Here is a 14,946-nt window from a genome sequence, read left to right as displayed (position 1 = left end):
TGAATCTGGCATTACAGGAGTTGCTTAGGCTCAGGCCTAAGGCCATTCTCACACAACCCCTTTCACCTTGACAGCTCTTCTGCAGATAAACAGAAGCCATAACACATAACTCCTGTCTTCATAAACTCGATCTCTTGAGTCCAGTGTCATTTCAAGTTCTGGGTTTAAAAAGATATATTCATTTTCCTTGATGTTTTCAATAAAGCACACAGAATTCTTAGAAATAGCTTGAAAGGATAACAATGTTATATTGCAAAACTTCATGAACTTTCAAATTGCTTGCTGTGGGTGACTGACCAGTATGTGAAAGGCCTTGGGGATATGTGAATATATTATGAATATAATAGAGAGAACTCTTGAGACTTTTTTTCTTACTGTACACACATCCTGAGGCCAAATGAGGCTGTTTACTAGAGGTCATTTCTCAAAAAATAGATAATGATCATAAAGGAATAAATTAACCTATATATTATAAATAAATCTAATATGTATTTGATTAAAATTGAGGACATATATAGTCATGCCAAATAGTTTGCTGAATCATTTCAATTACAGTTATTTTAATGTTTTGCTTACTAACTGCATTAGAGACATGATTGAACTGCACTTCAGGAAAACTGTTAATTCTAGCACTGAACTTATCAGGTTTTGACACTTTGGTATATTACTTATTGCCATAGGATCTCTTGTTTCTCAATGTGTATATTTATAAATTTACAGATTCTAGAATGTTTTAGAAAGATAAAAGAAAATATGTATTAAAAGAGTAGTTTAAAAAGCTCTTTAATATAACATTGCTATGGTTATTAAATAGCATTTTCTTTTTAAGAATGTATTAACCTGGGGCTGGGGATGTGGCTCAAGCAGTAGCACACTTGCCTGGCATGTGTGCGGCCTGGGTTTCATCCTCAGTACCACATACAAACAAAGATGTTGTGTCCACCGAAAACTAAAAAATAAATATTAAAATTCTCTCACTCTCCATTTAAAAAAAAGAATGTGTTAACCAGCAATATGTATAGAACAATAACATAATAAATAAATATGGTACAAAGAAATAAACATAAAGTAATAAATGTTATATGATTTATTTTATAATAATATTGGTAAAATATACCCAGAGGTGAAAATAAACATTTAAATAATGATAAATGTACATGTCCATTTTTATTAAGGTATAGTGAAATACATCTATTTTTGTAATATACTTTTGTTCATGAAAGCATCATAAATATTATTATCAAATATTATTGTAGCTGCACAAAATTAAAAATCCAAATTGTACATATATCAGTAAATAAATGGATTTTAGTGACTGAAATTTCTGAGTCTGTTATTGTAAAACACAAATATTCAGTAAAATATGCTCTGAAGAAAACCTCAATTTGAAAATGTAAAAACATAGAAAGGAGTATTTAGAGTTGTTTTACCATGAGATTAATTTAAAATAGTTATGATACCCGAACAAATACTCTGAAGTTTTTACTCTTAAGAAATACATATGAAAGAGTACAGCAATTCTGTCTCTGAGTAATGCAAGCAGAAGTGAGAGATGATAAGAATATTAAGTAAGCCCCCAAAATCTGAGGACCATGAAATAAATAAATTCTTGGCAAGAAAATATCAGAATCAATTTTGATGTAAAGTCAAAACTAATAAGCATTCTAATTTACCAAATCTTAATGATTTAATATATTAGTGAAAAAAGTCAGAATTCTAAGCAAATACTTGAGAAATAGGTGTGCACAACAAGGTTTAACCTCAGAAAATTTTATACATCCCCTGTGTCTGTCCATGTGTCTCTCTCACGTCTTTCCACTGTGACATCAAAAAACAAAAAAAAAATGAAGAACAAGTTTTTGAGTAATTATATTTAGGTCTTAAAATGGTTAAAGAAAATAATTAGCTCTCTTTATCTATTTTTAGAAGTAATTTTCTTAGTATTTCTTCAATAATTAATGATTACCCTGTGCATGTTGCTCATAATACAGAATGTGTAGAACCACCCAGAATGAGAGCACTATTTAAATAATGTCAGAACAAAAAGTGCTACAGGACAGTAAGAACTGAAAAACAAGGCCAAAGCCAGTGCAGGACCACACAGCATTTAGGGCTATAACAAAGAGGAATGGATTTGGTCTTAAGAGGTCTGACTTCCCTTAGCCAAGACAAAGGACTAGTACATACTGTCTTAAAACATATTTTTCTTCAAATCTTATATTTTTATGGGTACATGGTAAGAATCCAGAAGTTAAATGTAAACTAGCAAATTTACATTCATTTCTGGAACACTTTTACTTCTAGTTCTCTAGATTAATTAACTTTAATGCCTTTCACCATATTCTAGATATGGTAGATAACTTTTTCTTATTCAACATTTATCAGGTAATTTACAAAGGACTCCATTACAGAATATAGTCATTTTTAAAAATTCATAAAGCAACGGATGAAATTATTTAAAACACAGACACAGTCATATCACAGGATATAAATCTGTGTAGACACCATGGTCTTTATGTTTAGCTCCTAGTTTAAAGAAAGGTTGAGTGACTTGGATGTTTAGTTTTAAACCTTATCTCAAAAAACTTGAAAGAACTTCTCCTGTGTCTTTAGACAGGGAGACTGGTGGTAACTCAGGGACAACTGTGGGTTTGGCACCTTTATTCATGATCACTTTTTACTTTGTGGAAAGACTTTAAACTCTTTGAAGATTCACATTCCCACTCAGCAGTAGAGAATTTTATTTTTTTCATGTTCTACCTCCCCTTTTCCATATCTCATTTCTCTCATTTTAGAATCATGTTAGGGAAATTTATTCTCCTTGTCCAATCTTCTGTTTTCATTCTGAAGAATCTTTTCAACACTATCTTCCAGGTTTTATAATAGCCATCTATTTTTTTTAATTTTTTAATCTTGTTCTTAATATACAAATTCTCTGCCTTCATTTTTGAGTTTTGCACCTGGTGAGGTGTGATTCATTGAGTTCAGGTTTGAAAAAATAATCTTTAAGTTATAAAGTTTCAATCATATATATTAAGATATAGAAACAGTTTTAAAATTACCGTATTTGCTATATTTTAAGTACAATAATTTTAAATTACAAATATTTAAAATACATTAATTTTCTTTCTCATTTGGCAATCTTAATGAAGTCATAATGGCTCATTCTATTGTTACTTATAATTTTATCCTATTAAATATGCCTTTTCATTTATTATTCATGTAAAATTATTAATAGAAATTCATCACTGGTTAAGAGACATGAGTCAGCCAAGAGGCAAGTTAAATAAAAATTCAAGTTTTTCTCCATACACAAAATAACTGTCTAAGCATACTTTATGCTGGAAAAATACTTCAAGATGGCAAGTAGCACAAACAAGTGTGCTGAAGGCTGAAAGTGATTCTGAAAGCTAATGCCTCTCCCACAGCACACCATCACAAAGTGAAAATTTCTAAAGTCTGGGAGACTAAGGTGGATATTTTTGATGGAAACACCTACTCTTGTGATACTAACAAATTGTAGAGGAAAAATGATTCATAAAACCCATGAAATGCAGGAACTCCAGAGTTCTGAGAACTATCTCAGATGTAAGCCACCCAGTAGACCTGCCTGACCATTAGATTTTGTTCACTTTAGACCTTTTAGAGTGGGAAATAAACATTGATTAAATAAATCACTGAGATGTGAGGTTCTAAACAACATTTATTTTCTCAACTATACAGTCTAAAACATTACTCCTAATGGATTAAAGCACAAGCATCTGGAACATATTTTTCAAGGCTTTTTAATTTTTTAGAATATACATTTAATGTGCCACATTGTTTTCCAAATTTCTTATGGAACAATATCAAAGATTTGACATTATGTTTGACAATACTTGGGGAGTCACTTCAAGAACTGTAGAGTCATTCCACTCATGCCAAGATGATATCATATTTACATAAAGAGTGAGTTTTTAGGTTATTTGTGGTATAAGGTACAGATTCTATTCAAAACATTAGCAAAAGAAAATACAATCATTGTCAGATGAAGTCCTGATATATAAAAATAAAATGACTTAAAAAAATTCCAAGCTGGACATGGTGGCGAATGCCTGTAATCTTGGTTGGCTCTAGAGATTAAGGCATGAGAATTGCAAGCTCAAAGCCAGTCTCAGAAATTCTGCAAGATTAAGTCTCCAAAAAAAAGAAAAGAAAGAAAGAAAAAAGAAAAGAAAGAGCTGGGGTTTGGGTCAGTAGTTAAGCACCTGTGGGTTCAATTCCTGATTTAAATAATAATACTAATAATAATTCTAAATGACATCATGATAAACACAATAAAAATTTGTAACTGAACGTTTTTTTGGTGGTACTGGGGATTAAACCCAGGGCCTTGTGAATGTGAGGCCAGCACTCTAGCAACTGAGTTATATCCCCAACCCTATAACTGAACATCTTACTAGACTTTAGTTTCCTTCTGTGACTTTTGTGCTTTTGCTATTCCTTCTCTTATCCTATACTTTCTGCCAAAATTTTCTTCAGAAACGAAAAACTCACTCCTTCCACAAATTACCTTCATAAAGGAAAATTTCTGGACATATTCACCCCTTTGGTAAGGATTGTCAAGTCTTCTATTATGAGTTAAAAACTCTATCCTCTTCTTTAATTCGGTACTTCTGCCTGTTTTTCTGTCCTTTTTTTTAAAATTGTGATTTATAACTGCATAGTTACAATTATGGTTTACATTGCTTCCTTGCCTTAGAACAATTAAGCCTTTTGCACACTTATCTCTAAACCCCAATACTCATGCTTTGGTTTTTCTTTGTGTTCAGCTACATCACCAAGGTGGTTACAGGTCTTAATGCAAGCAGTTTCTGTTTGATCTGGTCCTGGCTTCCTCCCTCCCATGTATGGTGTCCAAATTTTTTTGTGCTTCGTGAGACTTTTAGTGAGGTTACATCTCATATACCAGTTTTGATGTAATGAGATGTCTTTTTGCAAATGTGGTGGATGTGATAAGTGGATGTGATATTGGGACTTCATGGAGATAAGTGACTGTAGTGTGTACCTGTCCTGCTATGAGGTCTTCTTCATGGTATAAAAACATTGTCTTGTCCCTTATTTACAAAATTTGAATTGATGGAGTATACAAACCAAGCTTCATGTAGTTCTGATCTCAAAAGTTATGACCACTGCATGTCTACATTGTATAGAGCACTTGCTTTTTTTCAGGGCTACTTTACTTTAGAGAACTCTGAAAAATTCTTTTATAACATATAAGTAAAGAAAACAGGCTGGGGATGTGGCTCAAGAGGTAGAGCACTCTCCTGGAGTGTGTGCAGCCTGGGTTTGATCCTCAGCACCACATACAAACAAATATGTTGTGTCCGCCAAAAACTAAAAAAAAAAAAAAAAAAAAAAAAAAAAAATTATAATTAAAATTCTCTCTCTCTCTCTCTCTAAAAAATAAATAACTAAATATTTTTAAAAAAGAAAAAGAAAACAATGTTGGGCATGTTCAAATTTTCCAGAAAAATCTGAGAGCAATTATTAATGATTGACAGATAAGCAAACTGAGAATCCCAGAGTTAAGTGATATATCATAGTTTATAAAGTTATTAAGTGAGAAAAGCTAAGATTCAAATGAAATCTAGCTAAGGTTTTACACCTAAAAAATACTATAATATTCACAAATTCTTACACCTAATACATTATGAGGCAAGGCTATTACTTTATTGGCTTCTCCATTTAATATTTTCATTTTAGAAACATTTTATTAGTAGAAATAATAGTATTTCTGATGATAAATATATAAGAAAATATTCAACACCTTCAACATCCACAATGTTCAATAGAAACCATGTAGCGTTTTTATACCTTTATATTAGATTTTTAGAAAAAGCATTTATAATCTGATAGTTAAAATCATTTTTTAAATTGTGCTATTATAAACATTGTTGTAGCTGCATTTTTGTCGTATGCTGTGATGCCCTTCAGTATATGAATTGATAAATAAAATGTTCTTTTTATACAAAATAGGATAATGCTCATCATTAAAGAGAATGAAATCATGGCATATGCAAGTAAATGGATGGAGCTGAAGAATATTATGCTAAGTGAAGTAAGCCAATCCCCTCAAACCAAATGCTGAATGTTTTCTCTCACATAAAATTTCTGATATGTAATGGAAAGGAGGGAGAAGCATGGGAGGAATAGAAAAAACTATAGATAAGGCAGTGGGGAGGAAGGGGAAGAAAGGGAGCATGGGGATAGGAAAGTGATGGAATGAGATGGATGTCATTATCCTAAGTACATGTATGAAGACATGAATGGTGTGACTCTGTTGTGTACAAGAGATATGAAAAATTGTACTCTATTTGGGTAATATGAATTACAATGCATTCTACTGTATTTTATAACAAATTAGAATAAAATGTAAAAATTATGTTATAAAAGATTGTGAGCAAATTCAGAGGAAATAAAATATTTATATACAAAAATAAAAAAGCATGTTTATATATGTTGAAATGTTTTATATATTCCATTGTGAAGTTTGTAATACTCAAGAATAAGTGTAACATATTATGAAAAAAAGCAAATACTTTTGAAGCAACTAAAATATATTCATTTATTAAAAAATAATATATTGTCTCATTTAAATCTATTCTTTGAGTGAGATAGAGAAAGACAGAATACAAAGAGTGATTAAGAAAGTAAAGAAGTCTTAATGTACTAGAGAATCCATGCTAAAAATAAGAAAAGTAGTGAATGCATGATAATACTGTGAGGAATGACAGATTATTTATCCTCTGATAAATCTCTGAAAACTTATTTTCTTGGGATATAGATAACATATGAAACTATTACTCACAAGTTTAGACACGATTTTGTAATTACTTATTCATGAAAGTTTATTAAATAATATCAATACTAGATACTTCCTGGAATTTTTCTCCAAGTCGTTGAAATCTTATATATATTTTAGAATATGTATGTGCATGTGCACTCCAGAACACTATGTATAAATGTATATATGTTTTATCTAAGGTTAACTTTTCTATGTATGTAAAATAATTTGATTCTTTTATATTTTTCTAAATATAATGGTAACTGAAATATTTTTGTAGAAAATTTAATATGAGTGATCTGTTTACTTCATTTTAAAGTGTCTGAATTTTTTTTTACATAACTGGCTTTGTAAGCCAGTCATTTCTATATTTTAAATAAAAGGTGTGTTTGAGGGGTCTGGGGATGTGGCTCAAGCAGTAGCATGCTCGCCTGGCATGCGCATGGCGCTGGGTTCGATCCTCAGCACCACATACAAATAAAGATGTTGTGTCCGCCAAAAACTAAAAAAAAAAAATATTAAATCTCTCTCTCTCTCTCTCTCTCTCTCTCTCTCTCTAAAAAAAGGTGTGTTTGAATAAAAGCATTTTAAGAAAGCCTCCACTCAATGATGAATAAAATTCCCTATTAAAGAGTATTTATTTTTTTTAGTACAAAATATTTCCCATGGAAAGAAGCAATGGATGTTAGCCCACCACAGTACGCTAAATCACCTTTCATATAAACCTATGGCAGGGATGCTAAGAAGATTATATTTCAAAGCACAATGGATCTCAAACATCAAATAAAACTCTAGGCTTCATGAAACCAAAAGAAAAAATTTTACCAGCATTTTCTATTTACCACAAAGCCTATCTCAAAGAAGTAGGCAGTCCTATGCTAAGTATTTGATAGCATACCCTTGGTGTCAACATTTCCTATTCTTCTATAACAATCACTGAAGGTCCAGATTTCCCCTCACAGTCAAAATTCTATTTTCTTCTATAGGGTGTGGTGAGCCACTTCTGCCGTTTCTGCAGACTATGGTCACCATTACAAGATGGCGCTGGCTCCGCTCTGGTCTGTGACAAACAACTCCTTATTTGGGAGAGTTGGCACATGATTTTTCACCACCCTATGAGAAATCTCCACGTGGCAGCTTTGCATTGGGGCTTGAGATGCTTTATTAAGGTTGGGAGGGGCATCCAAGAGGGAGATGAAGAAATATCAAGGGCCTGAATAAACTGCTGAAAGAAGATTCCTGAGTTGCGTCTTCCTTGCGGGCAAGGGGTCACGACAAGTGGTGCCGAGACCCGGGAACCAGAACTTTCAGCAGTCAGGGGTGGTGCACCGGTTAGTCCCAGGTAAGTGGGATCCGCGACCAAAGCGGGGTTAGTCCCAATAAGTGGGATCCGCGATCAAAGCGGGGTTAGTCCCAGGTAAGTGGGATCCACGACCAAAGCGGGGCAGCTCCTCTGTAAAGAAAGAGAGAGCATTACATTTTATTGCAGCTGCACTGTGTACTTTCGCTTCTACTTTCGCTTTTGTTTTCTGTGTTTCTTTTGTTGTGTCATTTTGCTTTTGTTTTTTGTGCTTCTTTTGTTGTTGTGACGACAGGGACGCTCCCCTGTAAAAGGAAGAGAGCGGGGACTTTTGTACTTTCACTTTCTTTATAGCTCTAAAAACATTATGGGCGTTGCTTCTTCAAGCCCAATTTTTATTGGCCCTAGATGGGTTGTTACATTCAAAAGGACTTAGTATAAAGCAGAGTACTTTGCATATGTTTTTAAGAGAAGCTGATATAGCGGCTCCTTGGTTTGCTTTTTCAGGGAGTCTTACGGTTCCCAGCTGGGACAAATTAGGGAAAGATCTAGATTTCGCTCATGAGCAAGGTACCTTGCAGGGTGGCATTATACCACTTTGGAAGTTAGTTAGAGGATGTATAACAGATGGTAAATGCCAGGAAGCTGTGAGTGAGGGTCAAGCTATTCTTGAGCAACTGCATGAGGAAAAATCTGAAGGATCATGTAGTGAAGTGGCAGAGAGTATTAAGAGTAAGAGTAGTGAGAAGGCAAAAGAGCCTGAAGATAAAAATAGGAGAAGGCTCTATCCAGACTTGACCAAATTCAGAACGCCTGAGAACACAAGCGACTCAGAGAGTTCTGAGGACCTTGATATATTGTTACAACAACTACATAAGATAAAAATGAAAAAGAAGAAAAAGGAGACACAAGGCACGCAGGCCTACTGTAAGAAGGGGAAGGGAGTTAACATCGGTCAACAAAACTCTGAGGAGGAGGAGGTAGAATATCTAGAAGAAGATATGGTGCCGATTGCCCCACCTCCATATGTGGGGGGGAGCCAAGGTTCCGGGAGATCTTTTCATGCACAAGTTTGGAGGACAGTTAATACAGATATGGGACTTGCATACCCTGTATTTCAGGACAATAACAGGGGAAGATATCATGAGCCTTTAGACTTTAAGAGAGTTAAAACCTTGGCAGAATCTGTCCGCACTTATGGCATAGATGCCGCTTTCACTCTCACTCAGGTGGAGGGACTTACTAGATTTTGCATGACTCCCTCAGATTGGGCTAGTCTAGTCCGCGCTTGTGTTTCCCCAGGGAAATATTAGGAGTCCAAAGTTGGCTGTTTAATGTTTCTGGCAGTACCCAAGACTCGGAGCGAGGTAGGAGGCTTAAAATTTCTGCAAATAATTCACAATTATCTAATGCTACATTACCTTCCGCAGCAGTCTGTCTCCAATCTCCGTTCCTGTTTATTTTGGCTAATGATACATCACAGGGAATGCTTAATTGTTCTAATGTTACCTGCTACTTATCTGAGTGTTGGAATGGCTCCTGGACTATGGCAGTGGTTATGAAAATTCCAACTTTTGTCCCGATCCCGGTTACTGCGGATCCAGAGTCCTTTCCTATTGTTGAACTGATTAGAGCCCGTAGAGATTTTGGAATTACGGCAGCTATAGTGACAGCTGTGGCGGTATCTGCTGCTGCAGCAGTTACAGCTGGAGTAGCCATGGCCAGCCAAGTACAAACTGCTGCCACTATTAATCAGGTTATTCAACAAACATCCACCATACTTGAATCTCAAAGTAAAATTAATCAACACATTTTATCTGGGATTCTGGCTGCTAATCAAAGGATAGATCTACTTCAAGCTCAAGTTGAGGAATTGTCTGACCTAGTACATTTGGTTTGTATTGATCAACGTGCACATTTATGTATAACCTCTGTCAGATTTTATGATTCCAGAAATGCCTCCCGCATCATCGGAGAGTATCTATCCGGAACCTGGTCCATGGAAGCAGAAAACTTGATCCAGTCTCAACTAACTCAGATTGCTGTTCTGAATAGCACCCGTGTCGAACCAGTGACTTTGGGTCAATTCACCAGTTGGCTATCCTCTGCCTTTTCCTTCTTTAAGGAATGGGTGGGAGTGGGCATTTTTGGTGCAATGTGTTGCTTCGGTATGTTCCTCTGTTTGTGGTTTCTCTGTCGCCTTAAGGCCCGCAGTGCTCACGATAAGGCTATGATCATACAAGCTCTTGCAGCTTTAGAAAATGGCAACTCGCCTCAAGTCTGGCTTGCGCATCTTAAACAGTAAACCTTTGACATGGTCGTTACACCCCAAGTTATTATAACATTGCACTGGGATCGACATGACTTTCCTTGTCATTCTCTTAGTGTTGGAAAGCCCTTGCACTCTGCCGGTCTTACTGCCATTGCACGCAGATGGGTTTCCACACTAGTGCTTTTCTATCGCCTTAAAGTCCGTGCCTTTCTTTCAGGGTGCTGTCAACTTGTTTGTCGTTATAAACAGCCACAGTTCAGCCTCAGCTATCCCCCTTCGTCCACCATCGTCACGATACAGGATGCGAGGCAAGGCACTGCACTTGAGTGATCCTTGACGTGGACCTCAAGGAGAGCATGTCCTATTGCATGCGGGTTAGACGCGTCCACACCCCGCCCCACGAAAAAAGGCGTCAGCTGATATGGCCTCAGATCTGGGGAAGGGCCCTCCTTAGGACTGAGCCATACTATGCAGCCACTTCTGCACAGTGGGATAGGACCTCTACTCTAGCCTGTATTGTTTTAATAAAACAGAAAGGGGGAACAGTGGTGAGCCCCTTCTGCAGTTTCTGCAGACTATGGTCGCCATTACAAGATGGGGCTGGCTCCGCTCTGGTCTGTGACAAACAACTCCTTATTTGGGAGAGTTGGCACATGATTTTTCACCACCCTATGAGAAATCTCCACGTGGCAGCTTTGCATTGGGGCTTGAGATGCTTTATTAAGGCTGGGAGGGGCATCCGAGAGGGAGATGAAGAAATATCAAGGGCCTGAGTAAACTGCTGAAAGAAGATTCCTGAGTTGCGTCTTCCTTGCGGGCAAGGGGTCGCGACAATAGGGTATGCTCATAAAGAAAAACAAATAGGAGTTCATGGAAAAGGACTTTTTCACTCATATTTTCCTTACTGTATTTTTTCTGGAAACAAACAGAAGGCATCTGTCTTCAAAATTGCTTTCACCATAGTTTACTACAATTTTCTAATCCCAATATTGGACTGCAGGATCCTCTTTTGTGGGAGCCAGTGTTGAGGGTCTTCTGCTGCCAAACAGAGGCCTCACAAGCCATGTGAAATGTGGATGATCCATGCCATGTCTTGTGAGCTGCATGGCTTACACAGTTGCTTTCCAAAGGATTCAACCTGATGTGATCTAAAAGGTCCTGTATTATATAAATTCTGATTTTCTTTTAAATTGGCCATCTTTATTCAGCTCAGCTAGTGTGCTGCTCCTAATGGTATCTGCATTAATACTAGTGAAACAGACTACTTCAGGATTTTTTGTATAAAAAGCCCAACCATCTTAAATAGGTTAATATACCAGTGGATTAAAAGGCCCTATTCTTACAGCTTTATGACTCTAATTAGCTTGAATGCTTAAAATGGATTTAAGTTATAAACCATGCTGTTTTGTTGCAGTAAATGGTACTGTGTATGTGCATCAAATCACTGTATCAGTGTGAAGTAAATGTATGGATAATTAGATCAAGACAGCAGAGGCATGGGTGAGAAATTCTACACATCAAGAAAGAGCTGAAAGACCTGTGTTTGTGCCTGGAGCTGGGATTGTGACTCAATGGTAGAACACTTGCTTAGCATGTTTGAGGCACAGGGTTTCATCTAAGCACTGCATATAAACAAAATAAACAAAATAAAGACCCATCAACATCCAAAAATGTATATAAATAAAGAAAGTGCTTCAGTACTTTCTCAGAATTAGTCTATGCCGTTTTAAGAAAATAAGAACAAAATGAAATGTTTCACCCCTTGTAGAAAAGCTATTACCTTCAATAAAGTGCTGCTTATAAATTTATTTCTTCTTTGTTATCCTGTGAGGAAATTACAACATGTTAAAATTTCAGTTGTATGTTATCAGCCAAAAGATTGATTGAATATCAGAGTTTTTCTTCCTATGCAAAAATCACCACCCTTACTGCTTTGTAGGATAAATTAATAAACACAGAAAGCTTGGCTATTCTCACAAAGTTTATGTAAATATGTTACTATAAATTAATTTATATAATCAATTATGATTTGCTATGAATACAGATGTCTTGTTACCATTTGGAACACATGAAGAGGTGATGAATTGATCGCTATTTCAGTTTCAAGAGAAACATTTCCTATAAGGGTGTCTGTATTTTGTCAAGAAGATAAAACAAGAACACTAAGGACTTATTGATTCCTGATCCATGCAAAAATAACTGAGAAAGAAGGGTGATATCACTTAGAAAATGTACACAAGTCTATAAACCACTTTTAAAAAATCATATTAAAAATGCATACACAGAACTATAGATCCAGTTAAGACAAAATTAGCTACTCCAGGCAATAAAACTACAGGAGATATCACAATATCAATACTTGAGAAATAGTGCCACTTGTTATCTGATCATATCACTCACTGAAACATTACCCAGGAGAGTCAGAGCCAGTATAAACACTCCCAGAACCATTTAGAGCACACTATTCTTTAAGACCTCAGAAGTAAATGTTAGCTAGAACGTACTGACATACTAAAATTGTTTATTTTCACAAAGGTGAACCAATATATTCTGCTTTACAACTCTCTTGGCAGGCCAGAGAACAGGGTAAATTTATTATCTACAGCACCATAATGCTCACAAAGAGCTCTGTATTATTCATAAGACTGCATATAAATTATTAAAAAATATATATTTTTTTCCAGTTTGTAACATTGTTTTATACATATCAACACATTATGTTGTGGCCAGCAAAGTACATATTATTACTGACAGCTGTTGACATGATTCAATAAAGCCCCAAGGGGTTTCACTGATAATCGTAAATCACAACTACTTTTCCAAATAAAAAGCCACTTCTATCTCTCACAATATTTAGAGGAGGTTTGCAGAAATGTCAGTGGTACATAAGGAAGAAACTTGGGCAGAAGCCCCAAGAAACCAGTGTAATTTTCTAAGTTTAGTGGGGAGGAGAGGTGGTCCTGTGTATTAAAAAATAAGCCCTCTGTAGAAAATGGGGTCTCTCATGTGAAGATTAATAAGTCTAATTTTGGAAAGAGAGTTTTGTCAGACTTTGCCAGTATTTTATTTGGTTTCTTATCTTTCTCTTCCTGTGTTAGATGGTGAAGTGCCTAAGTTTAAAACCACATTTTGAGATGAATGTCCTTAAAAAAGTTTAGAGATTTTTCTATTGACTTAGAATTATTCTGCAGTTTTCAATTTTGCAAGTCATATTAAAATAGGCAGACTGCATAACCAAATGTTATTCGGATGTCTTCAAATAAATTTAATAATTTCTTTTTTATTCCATGTACAAAGGAATAATTTAATTACAATGAATAAAAGATAAGTTGAGAGTAGTTGGTTCTTTTCATAAAGCAAAATTTTTTAGACATCAAGAACTCCTTGAATACAATTTTGAGCTGAAATATGGGTGGACTCCTCCTGCCCCGGCTGGCCCCAGCGCACCTCTGGCACACATGTCTACCCAGAAAGTTAAGTCATGGGGGAGCGACCTTGGAGCCTCTGAGGCCCCGCCCCCGATCCCCGCCCCTGGCTCCGGCTCCCCGCCCCAGGCTCCCGCCCCCACCGCTGCTGGCCAGGCTCCCATCCGCGGCCTGGCCTGCTCTGCGGGAGCCTCAGCCGCCCTGCCCGCTGCAGCTCCTGTTGTGCAGCGCCCCTGGCGCTGACAAGGGCGGCTGTCTGCGGGGCGGGGCTCCCCTCCTCCTCCTTCTCCTCCTAGAGGCTCAGCCGGGGGTTGCCTCTGACACTCCGCTTCACCTTCACACACCCCCAGCACTTCCCGAGTCCTGCCTCCCCTGGCTCCCTGGGGAGAGCTGGAGCCTAGGCTGTCTCCAACCCCGCACCAGTCTGGGCAGCAGGCGCTCGCTTCTCCAGTGGGGTCCATGCCTGTCCCCCCCCCCCCCCCCCGCTTGGGCGCTCACCTCTGGCCTGCACCGAGGTCCGGGACTCGTCTCCCGAGTTCTCCCGAGGCGCTGGAGCGCCTCCTTTCTCTCCCGGGACTCCGCCTCTTCCCCGCCTCTTCCCGCCCTCCCCACCCCAAACCCCAACTCCCCAGCTCCATGGCGCCTCCGGGATGCAACTCCCCTTTTCCGCACACTCGGGCAGCGGTGCCCACACCCAGAAACAGCCCTCTTGGGGTCGCTGGGCTCCTCCGGGATCCGCGAGGGCATTCACAGCAGGGGGTGGGGACCCGGAGCCCCCGCCTACCTCCCACCCGCCCTCGCAGCCCCTGGGGAAGGCGCGGTGACTGGCTACTGTCATCCTCCTTCAGGTGCCGGCTGCCCAGGGCGCTGACCTTTGCCGCTGAAGCTGTACCTGAGGCTGCAGCCAAGTTCCCGTGCTGTAACTCCTCCAGTTAGCAACTCCTCCTGCTTCACTCCTCCCCCCTCCCCTCCTACTCTTCCTCCTCTCCCTGCTCCACCCCTCCCCCTCCTCCTCCTCATCTCAGCATTTGCAGAGAGCTCTGGAGCAGAGGAGGGGGCTCAGGAGCAAGGCCATCCCTCCCTCCTCCTCCCCAGCAGTGACCGCTGCCAAGTCCTGTCACTG

At 37.9% G+C, this 14,946-nt stretch overlaps 1 long non-coding RNA gene across 1 annotated transcript; it reads right to left on the bottom strand.

Annotated features, from left to right (window-relative positions):
* Positions 1–8,151: 8,151 nt before the first annotated feature.
* LOC139702273 (uncharacterized) lies at positions 8,152–14,358 on the bottom strand. Its single transcript, XR_011704859.1, has 3 exons — positions 14,322–14,358; positions 12,179–12,222; positions 8,152–8,279 (listed from the first exon to the last, which is right to left on the bottom strand). It is a non-coding gene; the product is annotated as an uncharacterized lncRNA (long non-coding RNA).
* Between the last annotated feature and the right edge of the window lie 588 nt (positions 14,359–14,946).

This window comes from Marmota flaviventris, chromosome 17 (genome assembly GCF_047511675.1).
Source record: "Marmota flaviventris isolate mMarFla1 chromosome 17, mMarFla1.hap1, whole genome shotgun sequence".
NCBI lineage: Eukaryota > Metazoa > Chordata > Mammalia > Rodentia > Sciuridae > Marmota > Marmota flaviventris.
The sequence above is the reverse complement of the archived record's forward strand: the minus strand, read 5'-3'. Positions and strand labels throughout refer to the sequence as shown.